Source organism: Coturnix japonica, chromosome 1 (assembly GCF_001577835.2).
Source record: "Coturnix japonica isolate 7356 chromosome 1, Coturnix japonica 2.1, whole genome shotgun sequence".
Classification (NCBI taxonomy): Eukaryota; Metazoa; Chordata; class Aves; order Galliformes; family Phasianidae; genus Coturnix; species Coturnix japonica.
This window is the reverse complement of record NC_029516.1, coordinates 7,435,807-7,450,009: the sequence shown is the minus strand read 5'-3', so window position 1 is coordinate 7,450,009 and position 14,203 is coordinate 7,435,807. Positions and strand designations below refer to the sequence as shown.

The 14,203-nt window shown below is 40.1% G+C and overlaps 1 protein-coding gene across 1 annotated transcript in view; it reads right to left on the bottom strand.

Annotated features, from left to right (window-relative positions):
- Positions 1–12,416, bottom strand: part of SEMA3D (semaphorin 3D) — a 137,908-nt gene extending 125,492 nt beyond the window's left edge. Inside the window, exon 1 of the mRNA XM_015875912.2 lies at positions 12,314–12,416. The gene's annotated coding sequence lies outside the window, so the exon portion shown is untranslated. The remainder of the gene's footprint in view (positions 1–12,313) is intronic.
- Between the last annotated feature and the right edge of the window lie 1,787 nt (positions 12,417–14,203).

Genomic DNA, 14,203 nt, shown 5'->3' with positions numbered 1-14,203 from the left:
GGAGCACCTCAACTCTGTACTGAATACAGAGAAGGGAAATAAACACCATCTTAATTAGTTTTTTACTAACTGGTATACTTGCATCTGAATGCCTGTATTTTCCAAATTCATTATTCTCACACTCTTTATACCACACATGGTAGTTCTTACTCATTTACAGACATATGGAGGTAGGGGGCAAGATCCAGACCTGCAAAGGTATTTAGCAAGTTAACTGTCTAAATCAGGTACTTTTCAGCATCATTGGACTAACATTCAAAGATGTAGACAAAGAAGTGGCACTTGAGTGCCTTCAGGAATTTGCTAGGATCTAAGCTGAAATGACTTGCCCAAGGGTATGTGTCACAGAATTAACCCCAGGTCTCCTGAGCTGCTATCCTAACCTTTGGAATGTCCTTAACATTAAGCAAATCCTCTTCTGCTTTTGGAATTGAAGTATTTACAGTCATATCTTCTTCTTTGTCAAACTCAAACAAGCTATGCATGCTCAAATCCTTTAACTTTTCCCCATAAATCAAACCTGACTCAAAGCCTCCCTTCTCATTGTGTTGCTCTTTTCTAAACTCTGTTTGGACGTTAATACCAGTAATAGCAAAATGAAAAGAAAAAAAAAACAAAAAAAAAAGTCTAGGTTGGATTTTTAGACATCATTGTGAAACAAGCAAATACACGAACATAATATTAGAGCATTCACTAAAATCAGTGAAAATAGTATATTCATTTCAATAAGCACAGTCCTAATAAGATGCATCAGGCCCTCTCTATTTCACTACAGGCACAAATATTGTTTGTTGCACTTGCAACTTATCAAGACCTTATAACTGAAATATTTAGGGCTTGTCACCAAGAGAGAGTCTGGTAGAATACGGGTCTGATCAGCAGCATTCCGACTACTCTGTCATCATGTCGTGTAGAAGTGTATATTTTAAGGCTTTTAATTAGAAAGCAGCTTACTTCACTTGGAAACCAGACTTAGGACATACACCCTGTGACTGATCATGCAGAGAGTGTGGAGAAGATACCACTCTGTACAGTTATTCTAGCTTAACAGTATGTTGACTTCCGCATGTAGACAAACCTTATCAGACCAGAGCAGACTTCAGTACTGGGCGATACTCGCTTCTTAGAATAACTCTGGGGAAAACTTCTGAATGCTAAGTCCCTAACCTTCCTGGGACTTGCACTTGGGTAAAATGTTGATTCATATACAGTAGGTTCTATTTATTTATCTGTGTTGACATTTTTATTTTATGTTAATGATTTCATTATTCCAAAAAAGAAAAGCAAACTTCTGTAGGTAAAGAGAGACGACAGTCTCATATTACCCAAACAAATGACATGACAAAAAATTTCTGTACTACACATGTGTGATTCTCCCCTTCCAGAACAGCAGGCTTGAGCTCCAGCTAATCAAATCAATCATATATTCAATTCATATTATTCAATATATATTCAATATATTCAAATTTTCATCAAACACATGTTTTCTTCTCAGAAACCGTAAGCAGATAGTATGGATAGCTTGTTGGAAACACACAGGAAAAAAATCACACCTCTTTCAAATAAGAAGTGTGAATAATTTTGAATGGTTTTCCAGTCCAGATTACTGTAGGGACATTTGACCAACAGGTATTAAACAGATAACAGAACCTACTCACACAATGAATCCAGTAGCTTTTATAAAGACTACTGCTTGTTGTGCAGATAGATTTAGGTATCTGGAGACACCAAGAACATGAGTTTCTGCATTTCTATTGTATTTCCATATTTGTCTTCTGAAATTGAAAGAGATAAACATCCTATGCAAAAATAAGAAAGTTTTGCCTAACCACCTAGCTTTAGAACAAGGAAACATATTTGTTCTGCTTCAGGGTTCCCATGTGAACCACAAGAGGAACACACTAATTCAAAACTGTACACAAATCAGAGAATCTCACACACCAGTGTATCTCTGCAGGGAATGAAGAATATGTCCTTCAGAAGCAAACACTACCAAAACCTCAAATGCCTATTTTGGAACTGTCTGCCACCCCAACAGAAGGGCAGGAGGTGGAAATGACAGCTACACAAGAAAAGAAAACCACAAGACTGCAGCCACATCTTCATCTGGAGCATGTGCAAAAAAGGGGAATGAGAAATTGCTTCCACAGTATTTAAGTGGACTTTTATTCTGAATAGTGGCACATATACAGGTTAGGACTGGAAAGCTTCCCCTAATGTGATGTATTTGAAGCTCAGACTACATGCCATCAATGGGATCTAATACAAATATTTGGAAAAACAAACAAACAAACAGAAAGGATACAAATCTAGGAGAAAACATAGGAGACACTAACTGAGGATCTCTGGATCCTTCTGAACATAACAGCTATATGGCCAAAGGAACAGCCTCTGTTTCTACTGTCACTGATTTTTTCATCATCCAGCAGCACATTTTCATCTTCTAACTGCTTGTGCTCACACCTCTTCTCCCATGTGGCTTAAAGATGAATTAAGAGAGACAGCACAACCTAAACAGTGTCAAACCTTCCAAGATGCAAACTACTATTGTGTTGAGAAAAGAATGAAAACAGACAGCAGGAATATTATAGTGCCTACTGAAAAGCCTTGTTAGAGTCCCCCAAGGACATCACAAAGGACCATGGCATTCGCTGCTGACACTTGCACCAAAGATAGCAACATTACTTTTATTTGAAGTCACTGTTTCCCGGTTATTCTGGCATAACATGCCATTTCACTTATAAATATCAGTGCAGAACTTCATAGACAGTCTAACAGTTTATCTTGGAGGTGTCAGATCCCACTTTCCTTTGTGTCATGTAAATTCCTGCATGGCAAACAAAGTATAATGAATCCAAACACTTTCCAAAATGCTCTTCTCACATCACTTAAGTGGCATTTGCCTTGTTTACAGGGAAGGGAGGGAAGGAATGTAAGGACAAAAATGGGTGGACAGAGGATTTGTGCTTTTTTTTTTAATGTCACTCATTAAGGCAGATTTTATTATCATTAAAACAGGCTGATAACCAAGAATAAAAATAGACATACAGCTTGCCCAGACCAAGTGCAGTACAGCCATGCCTGTGATATCAGTGGCATAACTGCTATCACAGACAAAGGCATTCTCACCATTGTCATGAAAATCTGACACAAAACCTGAAATCTGTCTGAGTTAACACCACACAAGCATGATTGCTTCTGAGCAGAGGCATTCTTGAGGAATTAAGTACTTTTCATCCTATACGTACCATTTCTGGGAATTAACAGAATACACCACAAATGCACTCAGATTTTTCACTAAAGCTCAAAACAGATTTAAATCATAGTAGGAAAAATATTAAAGTGCAGAGGATAGAAGAATTTGGAGACTGGAGCAGAATGTCCTGTGCCTGGAAAGCACCTGCAGCCATAATGCGGGGAAGAGGCAAAGATGGGCAATTCCAGATAGCAGGGGACAAAGCCACTGTGCCAGAGGACATCCTGGCAGCCAGCACTGGTCCAGGGCAATGGAAAAGCTCTGGCTCAAAGCATGGTAAACCAAGCAGAATCTAACCTCAGGTGTTAAACTGAATAGGACCATTTTGTTCTGTTTTTCGTTTTTATTTGTATATTTTGTCTTTGAAGCCAGATGTTTGGGATTAAGGAACAAGCTCCCTGCACTGTTTGCTGCATGCATCACACACTTTTCTGTCAGACTGAAAAAATGCAGAAATTGGCATTAGAACTTTTATTAGTGTTTTGTGAGTAAGTATTTGCTTTTCATCCTTACACAGAAATGCACAACAGCAACAAATAAGAAAAGAGGTGTTGTTAAGAGACAAAGCATAATAATTTATCCATACAGCAAGCATGTGACTTTAAGCAGGTGTGTTATCTCTGTGTTATCATTTGAATATCAGTGCTGTTGTTGCCTTTATGGAAAGCAATGAGCTATGGAAAATGCACAGGAAGAAAAGGACTTCAGCTTCATGGAGCTTCAGGCTCACGAGCAGAACATAATAGTTATCTGTAAGTTAAAAGTATAAGTATTTAGGGGTCAAAAAAAATATATAAAGAAAAGAAAAGCAGATGTAGTGATTTTCAGAGGGATACCATAATATTAGTGTATCATTTCCTCCATCACATAAATTTTATTTCGTGAGCTTAATCACTCTTTAGCATGAGTAGTCTATGCAGAGATCTCAAGGTACGAATTTTTCCCATGTGGAAACTCACTGAAAGATGTACACGATGTCTGGGTGTCAGATTGAGAAAAATATTCCTTTACCATAGACACTTTTTAAAAATAAAATTCAAGCTGATGCAGCTTTATGAGATAATATATGTCTGCTTTTTGTAGATGTCACTATGGGACTATAACGGTAGAGTTATAAGACTCGAATAAATCTGAATACTTCAAGCAGTATTACCCAAGATACTCATCTTTAAAAGACAGACAGCACAGTGCAACATGCATTTTTCTTCCAGAAAGAGGGCCTACAAGACACTTAAGCCTGGATAGTGTCAGTAATTCTCTTAGAAGCATTAATTCTCTCACTTCTTCCTCAATTAGGCAGGACTGGCCTTCCAAAAATTAATTCCAGTCAGCTTTTCCCCAAAGCTTCAAAATGTTGAGTTCGGTGTAAAAAATCAATTATTATTATCATTACTTTATAAGAAACCAAAACCCCCCAAAATAACAACAAAAAGCACAATAACTTGAGTCCTAAAAATGCACATTGGATTTCATCAGGTCTGTGAAAACATCTGTTCTGTGAACATTACATATTATATAAAATAACAGATTGAGAGACCACAATGATTCAGGCAGTAATGTAAAACTTCACTGTCTACTAAAATTACTTTAGCCAAAAGATTTGATTCATAATAAATGTTTATGACCTCTTAAACCACTCAGCTTTGGTGCTGGAGATCAATACAAAAACTACCTTTTGCTGTGCCAAGGCTTTGTATGTAAAGAAATCTGCTTAACAACACCTCCCCCATGGAATCTAGTCTACTGGGTGCGTATATAACAAATCTGTGGTTATCTCAAGCTGCTCAGTGCTTATGGTGTTTGAAAAGAAACATTGTTTTGTCCACCTTACTTGCAAACCCCGACATGACTCCAAGTGAGCCCAGTTCTCCCTCAGACTGAAAACAGGAGACCTACCCATATCTTCCACATGTAAATCCACAGCTGAAGGCTTAAATGTTCTTCCTAACTTTCTACAAACTGGCTTCCATAGCCTTCCCTACAAGTCTGGCTTTTGGGAATCCCATCACAATCGCCCAGTCAGTGCACAAGAACCAGCAGCTCTGCTCAGAACTTCAGTCTTCTTCTCTTTACAAATCTACTCCCTGAAATGCTTTCAGTGTATACAGTTTGATTTCTTCTTTCAGCTTTCAGAACTACTCAATCCTTCTGAAGATATATGATTGCTCTTAGCTAATAGATATCATTTCACTAATTTCAGTTATGCATCTCTAACTTACACCAGCTGAAGATTAAGCTTGTTATATCACCACTCTTTTGCAACACACTGATTTCTCTGTGCTGTCATCTCTCTCATGGACACTCCTCACTTTTTCAGTGCAGCAGTTTTATCTCCAAACCATAGCAGATGTTTGACCCTCAGCTCTAGAGTATATTATATATTATATAAATGGGGCATATTCAGTCTGTGAAACTCCTTACTCAAGACAACTTCTGATTATCCTGTTCAAGAAGTCTACTTTACTAGGTTACATCTCTGAAGTGGAAATATACAGATTTAAATATACATTGACAAAAAAAAAAAAAAAATTACCAAAAATGATTTTATGTTTCAGTTTTAGGACTGGAATAGACATAATAAAAATATCTGGATTTATTACCTACCCTTTATGCTTGGATTTCTGTTCTTTGAATTGGTTTGTTCCTACAGACTAATGAGTTACAGTATTATGCCTAAAGCAAATTAGATGATAGTAAATGTGTTTACTTTTAATGTGCTGAGATACACAAAGATCAGGTAAAAATTGTTGTGTCTTCTCCAAAGATGAATAAAATTGAATTATGTTTTCTCTTTCTTGGTAAACTTCTGTTTCTGCACAGTATTTTTCCCAACAGATTAATTTTCCTTTTGAAGACAAGAGTTCTGTTCCAGTTGAAACACTAAGGCTACATTTCCAACACAAAGCGAGTACGTGTCTCAATGGATTAAAAAATTCCAGATTTGTTCATGTGGAGACTTTGTACCTCTAGAATGTCCTCCCCAGAAGAAAGTGGACTCTTTGAAGCTACACTGATCAGAAATTAATTTGTTAAATCGAGGTCACTTAGACCAAAAAGTCAAGTTAATTCAATGTAATTATTCTACTGGGGCATTAGGTCACATTTGCTATTTATCTTTCACAATAGGGGATCTCATAATGCCATTACAAATTCAACTTCGCCCTGATGCTCCTCAACAACAGGAAAACAGGTTGAGATCTGTTTATTCTACCAAATAAAACTGATTTGGTTACTTGTCTTCTCAAGAAACCTACATCTCTTACAGCCTTTTGTGCTCACTGACTCTTGCCCTACATTATGGTTGTAAGCAGGTTTTGTTTGTTTAGATACATCACCAGTGCTCAAAACAAGAGAACTTTCATTACTGACTAGAAACACCATGACAGACTGTGACTAATATCAATGAATGATATCACTAATGAATTAATATGAAGTTCTCTGAGAAAAGATACATTGCAACAGACTCTGCAGATTATGTAAACAAAAACAATAATGGATAGCTGTACTTCATGTGCACTTCCTACTAAAGACAGGACTGTAAGAAATTTGGAAAACAGATGCTAATAATACCCTTAACTATGTCTCTGATTGTTATTAAACAACAGATCTTCAAAGGAGTAACACACAATCACACTGTTAGTAGAACATACTATGGTGGCTTTGAGGATGTATTTACAACTCTAACAAAGGTGCTCAGGCTCCTGCTTTTAAAAATATTGAAAATAAATAAATGATTTGTACTTTATACACAGGTAGAACTTATATTTCAGAAGTCAGACATTGGACATAGGAAAGTTACATCTAGCAACAAAACAGAATGAGAAGAAAGTCAGAAATGTAGGGGAGAAATGTAGGGGGTAACTTTATAGTCAAGTCTGGTTCTTTCTGCAGATGTTGTAGAAAAGGGACAACTGAAAAGGTCTGTCACTATTTGTCACTGCCTCTTCATTTTATTTATTTACTCTCTTGAAATGTTACTTTTTAGGCCTTTTGATTCCAAAGGATGTTATGAACACAGTTTTCCCCTATTACATGCTTCTAAAACCTTTTAGTAAAAGTCTTCATAAAACCTCACATATGTGCATTATAAAATTACAGGGAATAAGTTCCATATGAAAAATACATCATATTTCTTCTTACTGTTTTTTAGCAGAAATTTTGACGTTAAGCATGAGAGCAATAGACATTGTTTCAATTCTTCACTGTGGAAAAAAAAAAAAAAAAAGCAACGTTTTTGCTTTGGGTTGAGAAAGAATTTTTTGCATTCTCCCTCTTTGCAGTCTTTCCCTTACAAAACCAAAAAAGGATTTTAGACAGAGAAAAAGTAACCACAATTATATGCAGTTTGTCATTGATAAATTCCAGGGGAATATAACAAGCTAGGTAGGCACATACCATTAGATTTAGCTGTTCTAACTGTTAAAGCTCTGGCCAAGATTATGCTGGAATATTTGGCCACATCAGCCCTCAGGACTGCACTTAACTTTTAAAAGACTTGATCTCACTCTAGATTTAGACTCTAGGAAAGTGTCTCTTTCAAGAGAGCATTCACACAGCAGTCTGTCTTTAAACACGTGCTTAAGTCCCTTCGAGTCACTAAAAACAGAGCAACTGTGAACCAGCACAAGTCTTTCATTTCATGACAGCCTTGGTTTTGTATAATTTTCAGTTAATCCCAGGCCTTCTATTCCCAGTGCATTTAGTCCTGAGTTATGCTGACGCAAGATGAGAGCAAAGGAATGGCTGCAGTGTCTTCAGGATTTTTAGACATTCCAGGAAAATTGATAACTTCTCCCTCTTAGAAAAAAAAATAAATAACAAAATAACAACAAGGAAAGCTGTATATTATTGGGTATGCCCACAGGTTACAGGATTTTTTAGTCTCCTTTCACATCTGCTTCCAGCAAGGCTCCTGATTCACTGACCAGCTAGATTGGAAACTGTTTAATTTGGGATATTTATTTAGCTTTTAGACTGACCACATCAAAAGGAAAAACTCACATGACTCTGTGTTTACAGTAACACAGCAAGGAAAAAAATGCATGGATGTAAAAAAAGTGTGTGTGTTACTGAAAGCTGAGTAACGTATACAGTTGAATCCACCCAGTGCAGAATGTCCTCATGAGTTACAGGTCTTCATGTACACAGAAGCTCTACAGCAGAAATTTATCTTTAGCCACACATACCCTGAACCAATTCAGGATTCCCCCTGCAAATTAAGGCTGCAGATAAATGGCTCTTGTGTACTGCACTCAGTCTGACCAGTAAAGCTGACTATTGATAAACTGTTAGGTACTAGTGGAGCTCCGAACCTTAATCGCATTTTCCAGTTACGCTGTAGGGAAGTGCAATGATTTAGTTGAGGTCAGTATAATGTTCTAAGCCTGAATACCACACCCACCACTCTGATAGTCAAATTGAGCCAATGATTCAACCCAGATGGGAATCCAGGTTCTTCTTGGCTAACTGTTATCTATTCTGTCCATTAGGCTATATGACTTCCATAAATTATTTTGGAGTTCCCGTTAAAAGAAAATAAATCCACATGATGCTAAATGCTGCCTCCCAGCTGTAACGCAAACTGGAATTTTGGAGCGCAACACTGCTCTCTGACTCATCCTGGATTCACTCCATATGACGTTGACTCCATTTAAGATGGGGATAGTCGAAAATAAGGGATTTCTTTTTTCTTTTTCTTTTATTATTTTTTTTTTTTTTAATTACCCACTGTCAGATAACACGTGGGTATCCATGCAGCATGCCCCTAGGATGTGAAAAATAACAATGCCAGAGAGGTGCCTTTCTGAATAGACAGGGGAAGATAAAAGGGCTAAAGATTTATATGGAGATAATTTAAGCACTGACTCATTGCCATTGTTTAGTTTATGAAATACATGAAACCCAGACAGAAATATTGGGGCGGGAGGGGGGAGATTGTTACATGTGACAGAGGGGCAGCACTATAAAAAAGATATAAATAGCACACCCATGGAGAAAAAAATTGCTTCACACATAGCTTAAATACAGCCACCATGCTCCGTGTCTCTGAGGCACTGCTCTGCTCTGGGCCTCTCTGTTGCTTGTTTGCAGCTGGAGAAAGTCCAGAAGGCAAGGAAAGCAAAGACATCACACGTTCATTGTGCCGATTTAAGGACACTCAGGCTTCACCTTAAGCATTTTCACCAGGTTAAAAAGACAATGGGCCAAATATAGCTCTGGCTGTCCCACAGGCTGCCCTGCCAGGAGAGCGCGGTGGGAAAGCCTGCTTAACCAGCAGTGAAGGATTCCCTCATGTAGGAAACCTCAAAGACTACAGAGGTGGCTCAGTGGCCAATTCCAGCACTAGGGGTTTTAGCCAAAAACATGCTGGTATGTGCTGGGAATTCAGCTGATTCCCAGCTGATGAATCAACCCCTCCAGAGCTGCAGGTAACAAGTATGTCTACATTGCAGTGCTAAATGGTGAAGAAACATCTAAGATTTCAAATTTCTGTAACAGCAAAATGGAAAGAGAAAGCATAAAACAAGGATTCCAAAAGAATCCAGAAATATATGATTATTTTTACCACCTTAAGCTGACAGCATTCTTGCAGAGGTACCCTCCAGAATTATGCCTTTTTGCATAATAAACGATAAAGTTTCTGACTTTGCGAAGCAGTTACATCTCCACTTGTTGTGTGACGGAACAGGGAAGGAGATGCTGAGTGTACCGCTATTGGTAGGAATAAAGAAGGAATGGGATCTGCTGGGATTGCTGCATGCTTTGGTTTGGCTTTATATAAATGTGCTGATTTGCTTAATTATCAGTATTGAGTCTCTGTGTAATAGCAATGCAGCATCCTCAAATGCTTTAAAGGACTCTTTCCCCATGAACAGCATCATTCCGATATAATATTATAGCTTAATTAAAGTATATATATATTTTTTCCTAGGGACTCTTTTCATTTAATTCAATTGCATAATCTAAATAGATTTGCAAGGGTGCAGTATAATTTGCATAACAAACATAGTGAAAACATCAACTCCCTCAAAATAAATAAATAAATAAATAATAAAATAATTATAATAATAATAAAATTCATTAATAAAAGAGCAAACAACAGGGAAAAAAAGAAGAAAAAAAGGGAAAAAAAAGAAAGGGAAAAAGAAAGAAAAGAAATAAAGCTACTATAAAGAGTGTTTTGCTCTGCTGACAGAGCAGCAGTTGGAGAGAAGCAGGTGAATGTTGGTACTGGAGAATGGCCTCCAACACAAGTATTGCTCTTCAAGAGACTCTGACTGCAGCAACCCGCCAAGCTAATTTTACCTTTCTGATATTTACTCATTTTATTCAGAAATACTGTGAATACTTCTTTTTTCCTGGGATTATTGTCCTGAGAGCATCTTATATCCGTTCTTGTAACCGCAGACATATGGGAGAGAATACTGGTGAAGATTCTATTTCCATTTCTGGTTAAAGCATGCCATGTGCAGAGCCCTCATACCAACTGTGGGAGAATTCTGCCTGATTTGGAGCACATTTCTGTGCTTCAGCACCACACCAAATGGGGAGTCCGTTCACCTAACAATGAGAACCCCTGCAGGACTGATCCAGTGGTAAGAAGAGGGAAAGTAAATTTAGTTCCTGGATCTCAGGCTAGTCTGGATGTTGAAGCCAAAATAAAGTTCAAACAGAAGTGAAGCCAAGCTGCTCTGCCTGATCAAGGCTGAAATGCTGCTATATAGGAAGCATCTCAGAGCAGGATGTGTCTTGGAAATTTTAAGGAAGAGTGACACCTGCAGAATTTGGGTACCTCTGTCCAGCAGCAGGTTGATAATTACAGTTTAGAATACTCAAATTCCTCCTTAGAAAGATATTTAGACACCCAACATTAACTGATTAAGGAAAGATTTTGGGTTTTACATCCTTTGCAGGATATGACAACCACTGCCTTTCAGGATCAGGCCCATAATAAGAGAACCAAAAGGCAGATGAAAATCACATCAGCTATACTAATAAGGGCTTTGAAAACAGTAGTAAAATATTATGCCATATCATATACCAATATACCAGTGGCTAACAGCGAAATCAACTCACTTTAAACTAATGCCTAGATCTACATGTTAGCAGGAAAATAAAAGTAAAATGAGCATGCTAAAAGCTTGCAAAAGTTGTAGCCTGCATCTTCATGGCCTCTGCCAGAGCCACAGATGCAGGGTAGAGTTGCTGCTTTCTCAGCATGGTGTTCTCTGCTCATGGTCAGACTGCCCCATGGATCTCTATTGTTCATGCACAAGTTTTCCCATTTCAAAGCAAAGTGAAGTGTTTTCTAAGGAAACATAGATGCCTGCTTTGTGCTTCCTCAGTACACAGCCACCAGTTACCTAACACACTCAGGAATGACTCCTCTCTAGAAACAACAACTTTCGTTCTGTAATACTGCAAAACAAGGAGCTTTACCACCCTCTGTGTTATTGCACAAAGCAAAGGAGGGATTGTCAGTGCCCAAATAGAAACAATCTCATTCCACTGAACAGCCCAGGCCACCAGGTGCTCTATAGCTCCAAGTGATGGACACGTCCGGCAGAGCTGCACTTATGGCAGTGCCGGAGGACTATGTGGGATAGAAGGAATTTTGCCACCAGTCAGCATGCAACAGTTTCTCTGATGTATGCGGGCTAACACTGCCCTTTGCATCACCCTGAGACACCTATGCAAAGCAGAAGCGGACGCACTGGTGCCGGTGCTGCGGGATCAAACCCCTCTCCCCACGCATCACAGCTTTTAACCCCCAAACTCCAACTCCTTCTCCCCGACCCCTCGGCCCCACCCCACCCAGGGCAGAGCGTAGGAATTGCCCTCGGGCAGCGGCCCTCAGCGCAGCTCCCACCCCCTCGCTGACAGCCGGGCAGGTGGCCCAGGACGGCCGCCAGGTGCCAGGCGTCCCAAGACGGGCGGAGGCTCCGGGATAAGCAAGAAGAAGGGGACCTCATGCACTTTCTCCCCCACCTGCACCTTTCTGTGGGAGGAAAAGTGCTGGGGGCGCGGCGCGGAGCGGTGGGGCTGCGTGGTACCTACAGGGAGCGGAGCGGCGGAGCGGTGCGGGTTGAGCGCGGTGCGGAGCTGGGGCCGGTGCCGGGATCGGGATCAGGATCGGGAGGCGTTGCGAGCCAGGCGGGCTCCTCCCCGGCGGCGGCTGAGGCGGCGGTGGAGGGTCTCGCTCCTTCTGAGCGAAGTGTCAGACTTTCCCCTGGCTTCCCTTCCTCCATCCCCGCCACCCCTTTCCACACCCTCGCACGCACATGCACACCCCTCCAGCAAATGGGCTGCTCTCGCGTGTGTGTGTGCGTGTGTCCGCCAGCCCAGGCGCACACCCACTGTTGCTGCTCCCGGAGTCTGTCCCAGCCGCGGCCACCGCGAAGCAATTACTCCATGGAGCAGCACAGTGCACGGACATATGGTTTGCAGCAGCAGCGCATGCTGTGATCGGGCACACAGGGACCCCGCACTCATGGCACTTTCCCTTGGACCGCAGAACTCACTTGTGTTCATACAATAAGAGCCTTCTGGGTTGGCACAGGAGTATCTCAACCTGATCTTGTGATCATCCTGCCCAGATGCTGAACACATTATTCCTATGGCACAATGCTGCCAGAGATGAAATGCAGCTTTTTGAGTGAGTGGCAGATAGAATGGGGGGGAAAGGGAGGGTGGGTAAAGTGGAAAAAAAAAAAAAAAAAAAAAAAAAAAGCACACTTTCTGATAAGGAGAAAACAGCCAGCAGGCATAGGGCTATAGGAGTTGGTGCATGTTTAAAAGAATCATAAAATTATTAAGACATTGAGATTGAAAAAGACTTCTAAGTTCACCTGGTCCAACCGTCCACCTACCACCAATAATGCCCACAAAACCATGTCCCTCTGTGCCACATGTACACATTTTTTGAATGCTTCCAGGAACGGTGACTCCACCATCTCCCTGAACAGAAGCTCATGTGCAAAGCTGTAGCTGCCAGAGTTACATCTATCTGCCTTTGCATCTATTTTTTTTTTGCCCATGGAATGTGTTACATCGGTGGTTCTCTTGCTTTCGCATGTTACAGACCACTTCCTAAGGGAGAATTTCTCTCCTGGACCAACCCACTCCCACACCAAACCCTTCTCTCCAACATATTTCCTCCTGCGGCTGCCCAAGGAAGAGCCTTCCTGCCCACAGGCTGAGAACCATTGAACACATGGCACAGATAGCATCAGACACTTCCAAATGGGGCACACTGGTGCTCTTTCAAAAATGGTGTTTCCCTCAGTGAAGAGCTCAGATTGAAAGCCTTTAGCTGGCAGCATGGTTGCAGAACAGACCTTAACAGTTGTTCTTATGAAATAACAGCAGTCCAGTGGAGTATATTGAAGTTTCCATCATGTTACTCACTTCAGCAGAACTTCACCCTCACCTGTCAACCATGTCAGATGGGTGGTCTGGGTGTACAGCATTGAATCTAAATATGTTTTTTAAAGAAAATTTCATAAGAAGCCAGTGTTACACTTTATGCTTATTAATATATTTTTTTAACAGTACCAGCCTGATGTTGTTTTTAGAAGTTCTGTACACAGAGATACACAGACTCTGCTTGTCTACATGTGCCTCATGCTCCCACAAAATAAACAGAGCAGTTCTCAGACAGGTTATTCCATAGTTGCCTTTGACTGTTTTAAGGCCTTCAAAGGGAGATTTTATATCTGATTTCCCATATTTATTTCATTATCATCAATAAATTTTTTTCCACTGCTTTAATCTTTGGATTTAACACAGTTATCATTGGGGTGGGTATGATGCAGATTGGAGCCCAGTTTGCATTTTTGCTTCCTTTAAAGTAATTATTCCACTTCACCTTGTTCCTAGATCCTGACTGAGCATCACAGACACTTTGTTAGAAACTGTTTTTTGGACCCAAAGAATCTTGGAAAGAAG